The sequence below is a fragment of the Theropithecus gelada genome, chromosome 3, assembly GCF_003255815.1.
Source record: "Theropithecus gelada isolate Dixy chromosome 3, Tgel_1.0, whole genome shotgun sequence".
NCBI classification, from domain to species: domain Eukaryota; kingdom Metazoa; phylum Chordata; class Mammalia; order Primates; family Cercopithecidae; genus Theropithecus; species Theropithecus gelada.
The window spans coordinates 58104478-58116579 of NC_037670.1; the positions used below are offsets into that span (position 1 = coordinate 58104478).

Below are 12102 nucleotides of genomic sequence, written 5' to 3' on the forward strand. Positions count from 1 at the left end.
TTTATCTTTTTGTTCTTGGTCAATCATGCAATAGGTTTAAGAATTTTATTAGTCTTTTTCAAGAACTCAGTTTTAGGTTAATCAATTTTTCTACTGTATTCATTTCCCTCCCTACTTTTCCATATGCTCTCTGTCTTTTTTTTTTTTTTTTAAACTATGTTGTGGCCTAATTGACAAATAAAAATTACATATATTCAAGGTATGCAATGTGGTGTTTTCATAGACCTATACATTGTGAAATGGCAACCACAATTAAGGTAATTAGCATATCACCTCACCTAGCCACTTGTTATGTTGTTGTTACCTGGCGAGAATAGTTAAGATCTACTCTCTTAGCAAATTTCAAGTGCATAATATGTTACTATGAAGTGTAGTTACCATGCTGTACATTAGGTTTTCATATCTTATTCTGCAAGTGTGTACCCTTTAACCTTCTTATCCTCATTTCTCCCAATCCTTCAGCCCCTGATAACAACCGTTCTGCTCTCTGCTTCTACCTATTTGATCTTTTTAGATTCAGATTCCACATATTGTCTTCCCTCAGTTTTCTTTAAGAACACTCTGGCCGGGTGCGGTGGCTCAAGCCTGTAATCCCAGCACTTTGGGAGGCCGAGATGGGCGGATCACGAGGTCAGGAGATCGAGACCATCCTGGCTAACACGGTGAAACCCCATCTCTACTAAAAAATACAAAAAAACTAGCCGGGCAAGGTGGCGGGAGCCTATAGTCCCAGCTAGTCGGCAGGCTGAGGCAGGAGAATGGCGTAAACCTAGGAGGCGGAGCTTGCAGTGAGCTGAGTTCCCGCCCCTGGGTGACAGAGCGAGACTCCGTAAAGAATACTCTGCTGCTCATTTTCTTTTCTTTCTGTCTTTCTGTCTTCCTTCCTTCCTTCCTTCCTTCCTTCCTTCCTTCCTTCCTTCCTTCCCTCCCTCCCTCCCTCCCTCCCTCCCTCCTTCCTTCCTTCCTTCCTTCCTTCCTTCCTTCCTTCCTTCCTTCCTTTTCTTTCTTTTCTTTTCTTTCTTTCGAGACGGAGTTTTGCTCTTGTTGCCCAGGGAGTGCAGTGGCGCAATCTCGGCTCACTGCAACCTCCACCTCCCGGGTTCAAGCGATTCTCCTGCCTCAGCCTCCCAAGTAGCTGGGATTACAGGCATGTGCCACCACGCCCGGCTAATTTTGTATTTTTAATAGAAATGGGGCTTCTCTGTGTTGGTCAGGCTGGTCTCAAACTCCTGACCTCGTGATCTGCCCACCTCCGCCTCCCAAAGTGCTGGGATTACAGGCATGAGCCACCGCACCTGGCCTCATTTTCTAACTTGTTAAGCCTGTTTTTGGGCTTTTATAAATAAGCATTTATAAATATAAATTGTCCTCATAATACTTTGACTATAGCCCATGCATTTTGATATGCTGTATTTATGTTTTGTTCACATCTAGGTATCTTAAAATATTTATTATGTGTAATATTTGACCCACAAGTTGTTGAGAAATGCATTTGTAAATGTCCAACTGTGTAAATTTTAAGCTATTCTTCACTGATTTCTAACTTAATTCCACTCTTCATGAAATACGTCAGTGTGACGCTTGTTGAGATTTGACTCTTCCCTTCCTTTCCCATTCCACAGCCTGTCCTCACAGGTTCACACAATAACCTGCAGGCACTGTGTGACTTTCTCTCTCTCCAGTCTTTACCTTTTGGTCTTACTCTCCTGCCACTAGGTCATCCTCTAAATCAACACATTCTAAAACTACTGGCCCATTTACTGTTTCTTGGACATGCCCCCTTTGAGGTCTTAGAAGTTGTTATTTCTGCTGAAATACTCTTCCCTTAGAAATCCAGATGTCTGTCCTTGCTTCTTCACCTCCCTTAAATGTTGCTCAAAAACTCCATTTCCAGAGAGGCTTTTCCTAAACACTCTTCAGCAAGGCCAATCCTCTCCCTATGTTCCTCCTTTGTCTTCTATTTTTCCATAGTACTCACCCCCATGGAATACTATATACATGTTACCAGAGTATAAGCTCCATGAGGGCAAGCATTTTTATGAGAATTCATTTTTCTCTTTGTAGCATCCCCTGAAACTCAAAGAGTGTTTGGCCCATAAGAAGCAACCTGTAACTATTTGTTCAAAAGTTTTTTCTCTTTAATCTCTCATGTGCTGTTATATTTCTCAGTCTACCTTTTTGATTCTGTACATTTTTTCCTTATATTTAATGTTTTATGATATATTCTTATAATCCTTTTGCCTAAAATTTAATCTGTCTGACATTCTTACCTTTGAACCAGATTTCTTTTCATTAGTATTTAACGAGTTTATTTTTTCTCCATTCTTTTACTTTCAACCTTTCTGTGTAGTAATTTCAAGTGTTTCTTTCAAGTATCATTTAGTTAGGCTTTATCAAAATCTAATCCTACAAACTCTGTTTTAATGTGTTTATCTTATTTACATATATTGTGATTAATGTTATATTTGCATTTCTTCTGTCATTTTATTTTACAGTTTCTAATTGCCCTGCTTCTTCTTTCTTTTCTTGTTTCTTACTTTGACTTAATGGATTTAAACTCATCATTTCATCGTACTAGTTGGGAGCTTATATATTCTACCCCTATTGCTAGGAGCTACTCTTACATGTTATGTTAAGCTACTCTTAAACATACCACACATACTTGGCGTACAGTCTAAAGTTACTTTATACCTACTTCTACCTTCCTTGAAAACAATTATTACTAAGGTTTCATAATACTAATACTTGTTTAGATTCACCAGTCTGCTTTATTTTTTAAGATTTTAAAAATTAAAAAAAAATTGTTTTGTAGGTACATAGTAGGTGTATATATTTATGGGGTACTTGAGATACTTTGACAGGCATGTAGTAAGCAGTAATTACAACTTGGAAAGTGGGGTATCCATCCCCTCAAGCATTTATCCTTGGAATTGCAAACAATCCAATTATACTCTTTGAGTTATTTTTTTTCTGAAAATCATCTATTTACTGTAATACATACAAGATAATCTTAAAATTGTAGTCTGAATTAAGATAACGTTGACCAAAGAATTTTATTCTTTACTACACAAAATATAACCTAGTGAAATTTATCTGTGCCACCTATTCTGAAAATTTTATGCATAATTTAGTGTTCTGGTTTTATTTTCACTAACAAAATGTTTACCCCCAAAAGCAGCAGTCATTTATAGTAATTCTGGTACCAACATCAAAGGAAAAAAATTGGCTTAAAAATGGTGCCAAAGCCATCTTGGATTTTAGGACAACACATCACAGAAAAGAACATGAATACAAATTTGTAATATAAACACTCCAAAGAGTTTGTCAGTAGCCAAAGTATTTTTATTGGTTTTTTGGATATGTTTTTAAGGGCCACATAAAAATAGATATAAGGAAGAAATTAAATTGAAGTCCTAGATTTCAATGTTTGGTTTAAAGAATTTTCTGCAACAAATTTCATGTTTATGTATGGAACAGTTATATAATACTAATGCAAATGTTATGAAGTATTTTCTACACTGTACTAAATGTATTCCCCAAGAGGGAAAAAATTAAAATATCTAAAATATATTAAGATTACAAGACCATCATAGATCTTTTGAACATGCATCTGTTTACAGAATTAACAGTATACGAAATGTTTATTTCATTATGGACCATGAAGAAATGAGTTGGTGACAACTATCCTTTGCACAATATTATCAACTCACTTTAGTCACAAGCATGTCCTTGGTATGTGTGTAAAAGAAACAGGTTCATTTATCCCTCATCGAATCATCCACAGGTTTACTTGGAAGTAAAAATGAAGGTACAGACATGTGAAATATGTTAAGTGTATTTTTTTCTTTCTTTCAAACAACATCCCAAACATGGCCTCAGTAGCCTGAAATTATAAAATACTTAACTAGGCTTTTAGTTATCTTCACTGACTGCCAGAATGTAAATTAAGTTGCCCAAATTAGCACATCAAATAACAAAATCAGTCAAAAAGCAGACTGAAAAGCATTAAATGTTTCATATAGGTGAGTTTTTAAATCATTTAATTTCTATAGAAAAATTTTATTCACAATATAATGTGACAGAAATTGCCACAGGAATGATATACTGATTGCAGTAAGGTTGCATGCAGCAGCAGCTTTGTATTTTATAGCTATTTTTGTTTATAAAAACAAAATAAACCTCTCCAGTTATGCTTATCACATGGTCTTAGATTTGTAATGTAAGTGAATAAGGAATACCATCTAGTTCAAAGAGAAAATGTCATTCTGAATGTGAATTATCTGTATGAAACATGAAGTATACTACTGAACCCTGAACATGCACGTCTAGATTTGCTTTTTGTGCAAATCCAGCCTGTTTGCGATCACTTCCTACTCATGTAATACCAAGAGGTTCCATTTGTAATTATGGTTGTATCAGCTGAGGTTGCAATGGTGGCAGCAACTGAAGTGGTACCGTTGGTTCCACCAACTGTCCTGGGTTTGAAGGTGGTGGAGGAGCCACAGTGTTTGTTGTTTCTACAATTTCTCCATTGTAAAAGAAAAATTGACACTATTGAATGAATGTTTCAACAACAGGTTGATGAATCTTAGTAGTAGACAGAAACTCTCAATTTTCAACATCAGGTCTCATCAAGGTTGACCAAAAACATATGGATAAGTTGTCTGCTGTCATTAGGTTGATTTTATTTTGCTGACTGACCCTGTTTAGATGTGTTATCATGTATCTGAATTCATCATAGTTTACAGGATGAAATTTCTTAACAATTTCTTTAAGGCGTGAGGACGTTCTGTTTTATCCAGGATTTTTGCTGCTTCCAATAGCTCTGGATGAAGAGAATATAGTATTAAAGGATCTGGCAGATCTGCAAAGAAAGCTGTAAGGGCTCCAGCTTTAGCATTTACTTTTATTTCCATTGACACTAGATTGATATTATGATCTTGATCAAACTGCTTTTGAATATTGTTTTGGTCAGTTTTGTTCCCGCTAACACGGTAGAGTCCTTCGGTACATAACCCTGTATCTTCAATAAATTCCACATGTTTCTCAACAAATACTGGTATGGGTTTCTCAGCTGTAACCAGATCCTGGAAGGGCATCCCAAAGTAATCACTTGCCCGATTTCTACGTGTTGGTGGATTGAAGTTCTTAGTTTTCTTTTTCTGCTTTTTATCTTCTTTCACTTTGCGTGTTTTCTTCTTCATCTTCTTATCATCTAACTCCTGGTCAGAAGTGATTTCAGGATTATCAATATCACCTTTCCAAGTTTCAACAGGAGAAAGAAGTGGATCTTCTTCACTTCCATGATGTCTTCCTTTTCTTTTTGTTTTAGAAGTGGTGAAAACCTCATCATCACTTGCATCTGAATGTGTTCTTCTATAACATGACTTGGCTTTACTAAACAAAGTTTTAGATTTATATTTGTATTTTGAAGGCCTCCGTTCCCTACGATTTTTTGAGATTCTATCAGAAAATCCATTTTCTTCATGTCCTTGGGTGTTATTTACAAATGAGTTTTGAATTTTAATGCAATTTTGACTATCATCTGGGACAACATAAATCTCATCAGAATAGCCCTTCTGTTTGAAAATTTTATCAATGGGTTCCGCATAGTTATCTGAAGGATCCATATCTTCAGGATGTGCCAAAGGCACTGGGAAGTCTGCTTTCTTGGATTTTTACCAATACCTTTTAAACCTTTTTAAAAGGTTTGGATCCATTTTTTTTCACATTTGTCTTAGGTACAACTGAAGTAGATTTAATAGGTGGAGGCACTTTGTGGTTGCGTTCATGGTCATAACAGTTTGAGGTACTATGAATAGGACATTCATTTCCTTCCAAATCTAATCTTTATCTGGAACAGTCACTAGGTGTTGGAAGCAACTGTACATCATCCCCAGTTGGACTATAAGGAGGTGGTGCTTCTGTGTCATCATCTGAATCAGGGTAGTTGTTATAGGGAAAACAGTCTCTGGAAGATGGTAGAAAAACATCTTCACTTTGGTGGGTTGATTCCCTTGCATTATCAGACAAATAAGAATTTTCTATCATATGTTTTTTCTCTAGAACATCACTAAAAAACAGAATAAAGATCTCGGTTTGCCGATGATACTGAGATAAAGAATACAATGCTGTAAATTTAGCAGTGATCTCAGTTGCAATGTGTTCTCCTTCAGTCGTTAACTCTTTGATAGCCTCATTTTCAAAAAAAAATCTGCTTGGCTGTCAGTAACTGCTACCAGCTGTATAGGAATGGTGTCTTGAACTTCTGATAGAAATGCTCAAAACATTCCCATCGCTGTTTTCCGTTTTGCAGAGTAAACTAATATATATCCTTGAACTAGTTCATCTTTTCTTACTCCAATTGAAGAGTGGTATGATAATATTGTGATCTGTATTAGCCTCCTTTTTTAATCAATGATTTTATCGAGCATTAGGGAATTATTCTGTCCAGCTTGAGCAGCACTGCAAGAATGAGAATCAAAGAAGGGTGAAAGAATAAGATCCACACTAAATGGATCTCCACACATGGCACACATGACAATTCTCAAGTCAACTTCTGATATGTCCTTATTGGCAGGAACTGGGCTCATCACATCCAAATTGTGTTTACCTGACTCCAGTACTCTTAGAGCTTGCTTTATTTGGGTTTCATCAAATCTACAAGCATATGTACCAGCAGGTATATCTACAAAAGGACATTGTAACTTGTTTGCCAACTGCTGCCCTTGGTGCCTGAGAATTGGTAGATTCTTACTAATGGAATGTCTCTGATTAGCCAGAATTAATGTAAATGGAAGATTAGCCATTTATTTATCCTTTCTGATCTGATAAGCTTCAGTTCTTATTTTCCCAATAAATTACCCAATAAAACTCAATGACTCAATGGAATTAAATACACAGAAGCACCCATGTGGTTTAAAGGTGGCAGTCCATAACTGACTCAAAAAGTAAGGCGAACTGGCCGAAGATCAAGTTCATAAATTTTCCATCTAAGGCATACTCATCTTCAGAGGACTGTGCTTTATCTCATTTGCTAGCTCTTGGGCAAGGTCGACCTTCCCTAAAATAAAAAGGTTAACTTTATCTATATTGGTACTATCGTGATATAATCTTAAGCGGCCATGATCCAACTGTAAAAGACTACGAGCAAGTAACTGCTCCACTTTAATGTCTGTACAATTTTGACCACTAAGACATGTTTCTTTAGTGGAATGATAAACAAATCCTATATGCTTAGGCAGAAGAGAGTCCCTATCAGGTGCAAGTTTCTGTAAAGCTTTATATCCAGGTTCTTCACTCAGAACAGTATGAATTTCACGCTTTTTATCTGAACTAGGTGTTGCATTAAGATCTAAATCATAAAAAAGTTCAGAATGCTCAAAAAGCAATTATTGAAACTCTTCTTTGGCTTTTTCAACCATTTCTCACTGATGCCTACCATATTGCTATCAGCCTCAGTGATATATTTGAAGGCTTCATCCTCCATAACAAAGCACATAACTTCCTCCCACGGCTGTCCAGGTGAAATAAATTGAATTTTTTCCAAAGTCTTTTTGAATTTTTCCTTCATTTCTACCTTCCTCTTCTCGGATATTAGATGTTGTACATGGTTCTGATAGAGTTTTTCAGCTTCTAAAGTGCTCAGGAGGTCAAATGGAATCTACCTATCATTAATTTTGTCTCTATGGTCAGTTTCATCCAAAGGTGTTTATTCTAGCACCACAAAACATAACTGGAAATCTGCTCTCTTTTCCATTAACTTCAGAGCTTCTGACCAATTCAAATGTTCAATCTCTTCTAGATTTGGCAAAAGAGTGTTAAAAGCTCTTGGTAAAGTATTTATATACTCTTCTCTCCTTTTTCTTATATGTTCCGTTTCAGTTGTTTTATATGTTTTGAGAATGTATGTCTGGCCTTTCTTGTTCCCTCTAAGTTGATGTATTCTTCATAATCAGGATGATTTTTTAATTTATTACTAATAGTTTTCCAAGTTGCATGATAATCTCTCACAGTCTGCACAAGTTTTTCAGACTTATCTGTTGCTCTGACAGCAAGTTGTCTCTGTGTTTTATAAGCATCCAAATAGGGAATAATTTTAGGCTTGCTACGAGTTTTATCCAACATTTGTACCAGTGCCGTGAAACGTGTTTCAATGTTGACATTAAATCCTGTTGATATTTCCACTAAAAGAAGGTTCTTTTTGTTTGAAGCAAATGCCTGAACTTCTCTAAGATAATGATCCATGCATTCATCACATTTAGTTGCTGCTATTATTACAGGTATTTTTGATTTTGATAACTGGACAAAAAGGTTATTCGCAAATTTAAGTTGATCATCAAACTTCCTATTGCATCCCTGACTTACATCAATGCGTAATAAAAATCCATCTACATTGAGCTTCCCTTCTGGCATTTGCTTCTGTTCAAAGTCTTGTTCTAAGCCTAGCTGATCAGTGCAAATGTACATTAGTTTTCCTGCTGACTACAATTCAGATGCAGCTGCACGTTTTATACATGGTTGCAAATTCGTACTCCGATGAGACAAGAAAGCCTGGTCATCAATGAACTCTGTTAAATGACATGAATTCTGCATTCTACTCCGTCTTCACCATTTTATGTTATGTCACCCCAGTAGTACAAAAAGTGATCGTTGTTTACTACTCGTCCTCCAAAGTCAACGGGGCTAAGCACAGAAGTATGCTCTGGATAATATTCATCTGCTTTTGCGCGTACAAATCTATTGGACAAATAAGACTTTCCAACTGCACAGTTACCTTTGTCTTTTTCAGTCCCAGAGAGTCCAACTACACTGATAGTATAGGATGGGGGACGAGGCTCTTTGTTTTTTGCCATCATAACTCTCCTCTCATGTTTCTACATTCATAAAGGTAACCAGATATGCTTCTCATTCTGAAAATAAAATCATCTCAAAATACAGATCCCAAGTTTCAGAACTGTATTTGGTTCTTTGTGTTTCCCTCATTTCTGTGCAGAAACATCTTCAAGATCACAGGGATCATCATCCTAACAAGGTTGGTCTCCTCAGTCTCCTCCTCCACCTCAATGGCAGCGGCCCTGGCGGTGGCTGCAGGAGAGACATTCCCGGGGAGCGCTCCCGCCGCCGCCGCCGCCGCCGCCGCCGCCTCCTCCTCCTCCTCCTCCTCCACTCTCTGCTTGCCTCTCTTCCCCGGCGCGCTCACCGAGCGGCGCGTCCCTTCAGCCACCTCCCCCCGCCCTCGCCGACACACACGCCCCGAAACCCTGAGCCCGCGACCTGCTCACCACGCCCCCCTCCCCGCCACCAGCTGCGGCCCAGTCCCTCCCCGCTCTCCCAGCTCCCGCCGTGGTGCCGGGCTCAGTAATGCAGGCCACTCGGGCTCCCTCGGGCCGACCCAAGTTATTTTTTAATGTACAATTAAAGTATGTTGACTATAGTCACTCTGTTGAGCTATCAAATACTGTCTTATTCATTCTAATTATACGTATATGTTTTGTATCCATTAACCATCCTTACTTCCCTCCTTCACCCCCCACTACTCTTCCCAGCCTCTGGTAATCATCCTTCTACTCTCTATCTGCATGAGTTCAATTGCTTTGATATTTAGCACCCACAAATAAGTGAGAACTTGCGAAATCTGTCTTTCCAAGTCTGCCTTTTTTCACTTAACATAATGACTTCCAGTTCCACCTATGCTGTTGTAAATGACAAAATCTCATTCTTTTTATGTCTGCACAGTACCCTGTTGTGTGCATGTACCACATTTTCTTTATTCATTTGTCTGTTGATGGACACTTAGGTTGCTTTCACATCTCAACCACTGTGAACAGTGCTGCAATGAACAATCACGGAAGTGCAAATAATCTCTTCCATACACTGTTTTCCTTCCTTTTGGGTGTACACCAAGCAGTGAGATTGCTGGGTCGTATGGCAGCTCTATTTTGAGTATTTTGAGGAACCTCCAAACTGTTCTCCGTAGTGACTGTAATAATTTACATTCTCATCAACAGTGTCTGAGGTTTCCCTTTTTTCCACACCCTCATCAGCATTCGTTATTGACCATCTTTTGGGTAAAAGCCATTTTAACTGCGGTGAGATGATATCTCATTGTAGTTTTGATTTGCATTTTTCTGATGATTACTGATGTTCATCTCCTTTTCATATGCCTGCTTCCATTTATATGTCTTCTTTTAAGGAATGTCTGTTCAGATCTTTTGCCTATTTTTAAATCCGATTTTTTTTTTTCCCTATAGGGTTGTTTGAGCTCCTTATATATTCTGGTTATAAATTTTTTGTCAGATGGGTAGTTTGCAAGTATTTCCTCCCCTTCTGTGGGTTGGCTCTTCACTTTGTTGACATTTCCTTTGCTGTGCAGAAGCTTTTAAACTTGATGTGATCCCATCTATTCATTTTTGCTTTAGTTGTCTGTGCTTGTAGGATATTACTCAAGAAATTTTTGCCCAGGCCAATATCCTGGAGAATTTCTTCAGTGTTTTCTTGAAGTAATTTCATAGTTTAAGGTCTTAGATTTAACTCTTTCATCCATTTTGATTTGATTTTTTTGAATATGGTTAGAAATATGAGTCAAGTTTCATTCTTCTGCATTTGGATATCCAGTTTTCCCAGCACCATGTATTGAAGAGAATGTCCTTTCCCCAATGTATGTTCTTGGCACCTTTGTCAAAAACAGTTCACTTCAGATATGTGGATTTGTTTCTGGGTTATCTGTTCTGTTCCATTGATTTATGCTTCTGTTTTTATTCCAGTACCATGCTGTTTTGGTTACTGTAGCTCTGTAGTATAACTTGAAGTCAGGTGATGTGATTCCTCCTGTTTTGTTCTTTTTGCTTTGGCTATTCTGGATGTTTTGTGGTTCTACATAAATTTTAAGATTGCTCTATTTCTGTGAAGAATGTCATTGGTATTTTTATAGGGATGGCATTGAATTTGTAGATTACTTTGAGTAGTATAGACGTTTTAACAATATTGATTCTTCCAATCCATGAACGTGAAATACCTTTACATTTTTTTGTATCCTCTTCAGTTTCTTTCATCAGTGCTTTATAGTTTCGTTGCAGAGATCTTTCACTTCTTTTTGATTCCTAGGTATTTAATTTTATTTGCTGTTATTTGTAAATGGAATTACTTTTTTTATTTCTTTTCTAGACTGTTCACTGTTGGAATATAGAAATGCTACTGATTTTTGCATGTTGGTTTCTGTGGTATCAGTTCTGTCTTTTATTTTTCCAACTCTGCAACTTTTCTGAATTTGTTTATCAGTTATATACTTTTTTTGGAGTCTATAGGTTTTTCCAAATTTCAGGTCATATCATCTGCAAACTAGGATAATTTGACTTCTTCCTTTCCAATTTAGATGCCCTTTATGTCCTTCTCTTGTCTGATTGCTCTAGCTAGGACTTCCAGTACTATGTTGGATAACAGTGGTGAAAGTGGGCATCACTGTTGTGTTCCAGATCTTGGAGGAAAGGCTTTCAGTTTTTCCTCATTCAGTGTGATACTAGCTGTGGGTCTGTCATATAAGTCTTTTATTATGTTAAGGTATGTTCTTTCTATGACTGTTTTTTGAGGATTTTTATCATGAAGGAGTGTTGAATTTTGTCAATTACAACACCAATTAAAATGATCACATGGTTTTTGTCCTCCATTCTATTGATATGATGTACGACATTGATTTATTTGCATATGTTAAAGTGTTCTTATATCCCTGGGATAAATCCCATGTAGTCATAATGAATATTCTTTCTAATGTATTGTTTAATTCAGTTAGCTAGTATTTTGCTAAGACTTTTTGCATCAATATTCAACAGAGATAGTGTCCGGTAGTTTTCTTTTTTTGATGTCTTTGTTTGGTTTTGGCCTCATAGAAGGAGTTTGGAAGTATTTCCTCCTCCTCTACTTTTTAGAATAGTTTGAGTAGGATTGGTATTGGTTCTTTAAATGTTTGGTAGAATTCTGCTGTGAAGCCATCAGGTTCCCAGACTTTTCTTTACTGAGAGACTTTTTATTACAGCTTTAATCTCATTGCTTGTTAATGGTCTGTTTGGGTTTTGGATTTCTTTATGGTTTAACCTTGGTAGATTG

At 37.1% G+C, this 12102-nt stretch overlaps 1 pseudogene across 1 annotated transcript; it reads right to left on the reverse strand.

Annotated features, from left to right (window-relative positions):
* Positions 1 to 4665: 4665 nt before the first annotated feature.
* Positions 4666 to 8858, reverse strand: LOC112621215 (annotated as a pseudogene). Its single transcript, XR_003118685.1, has one exon. The product of XR_003118685.1 is annotated as a rho GTPase-activating protein 5 pseudogene (transcript).
* Positions 8859 to 12102: the final 3244 nt, after the last annotated feature.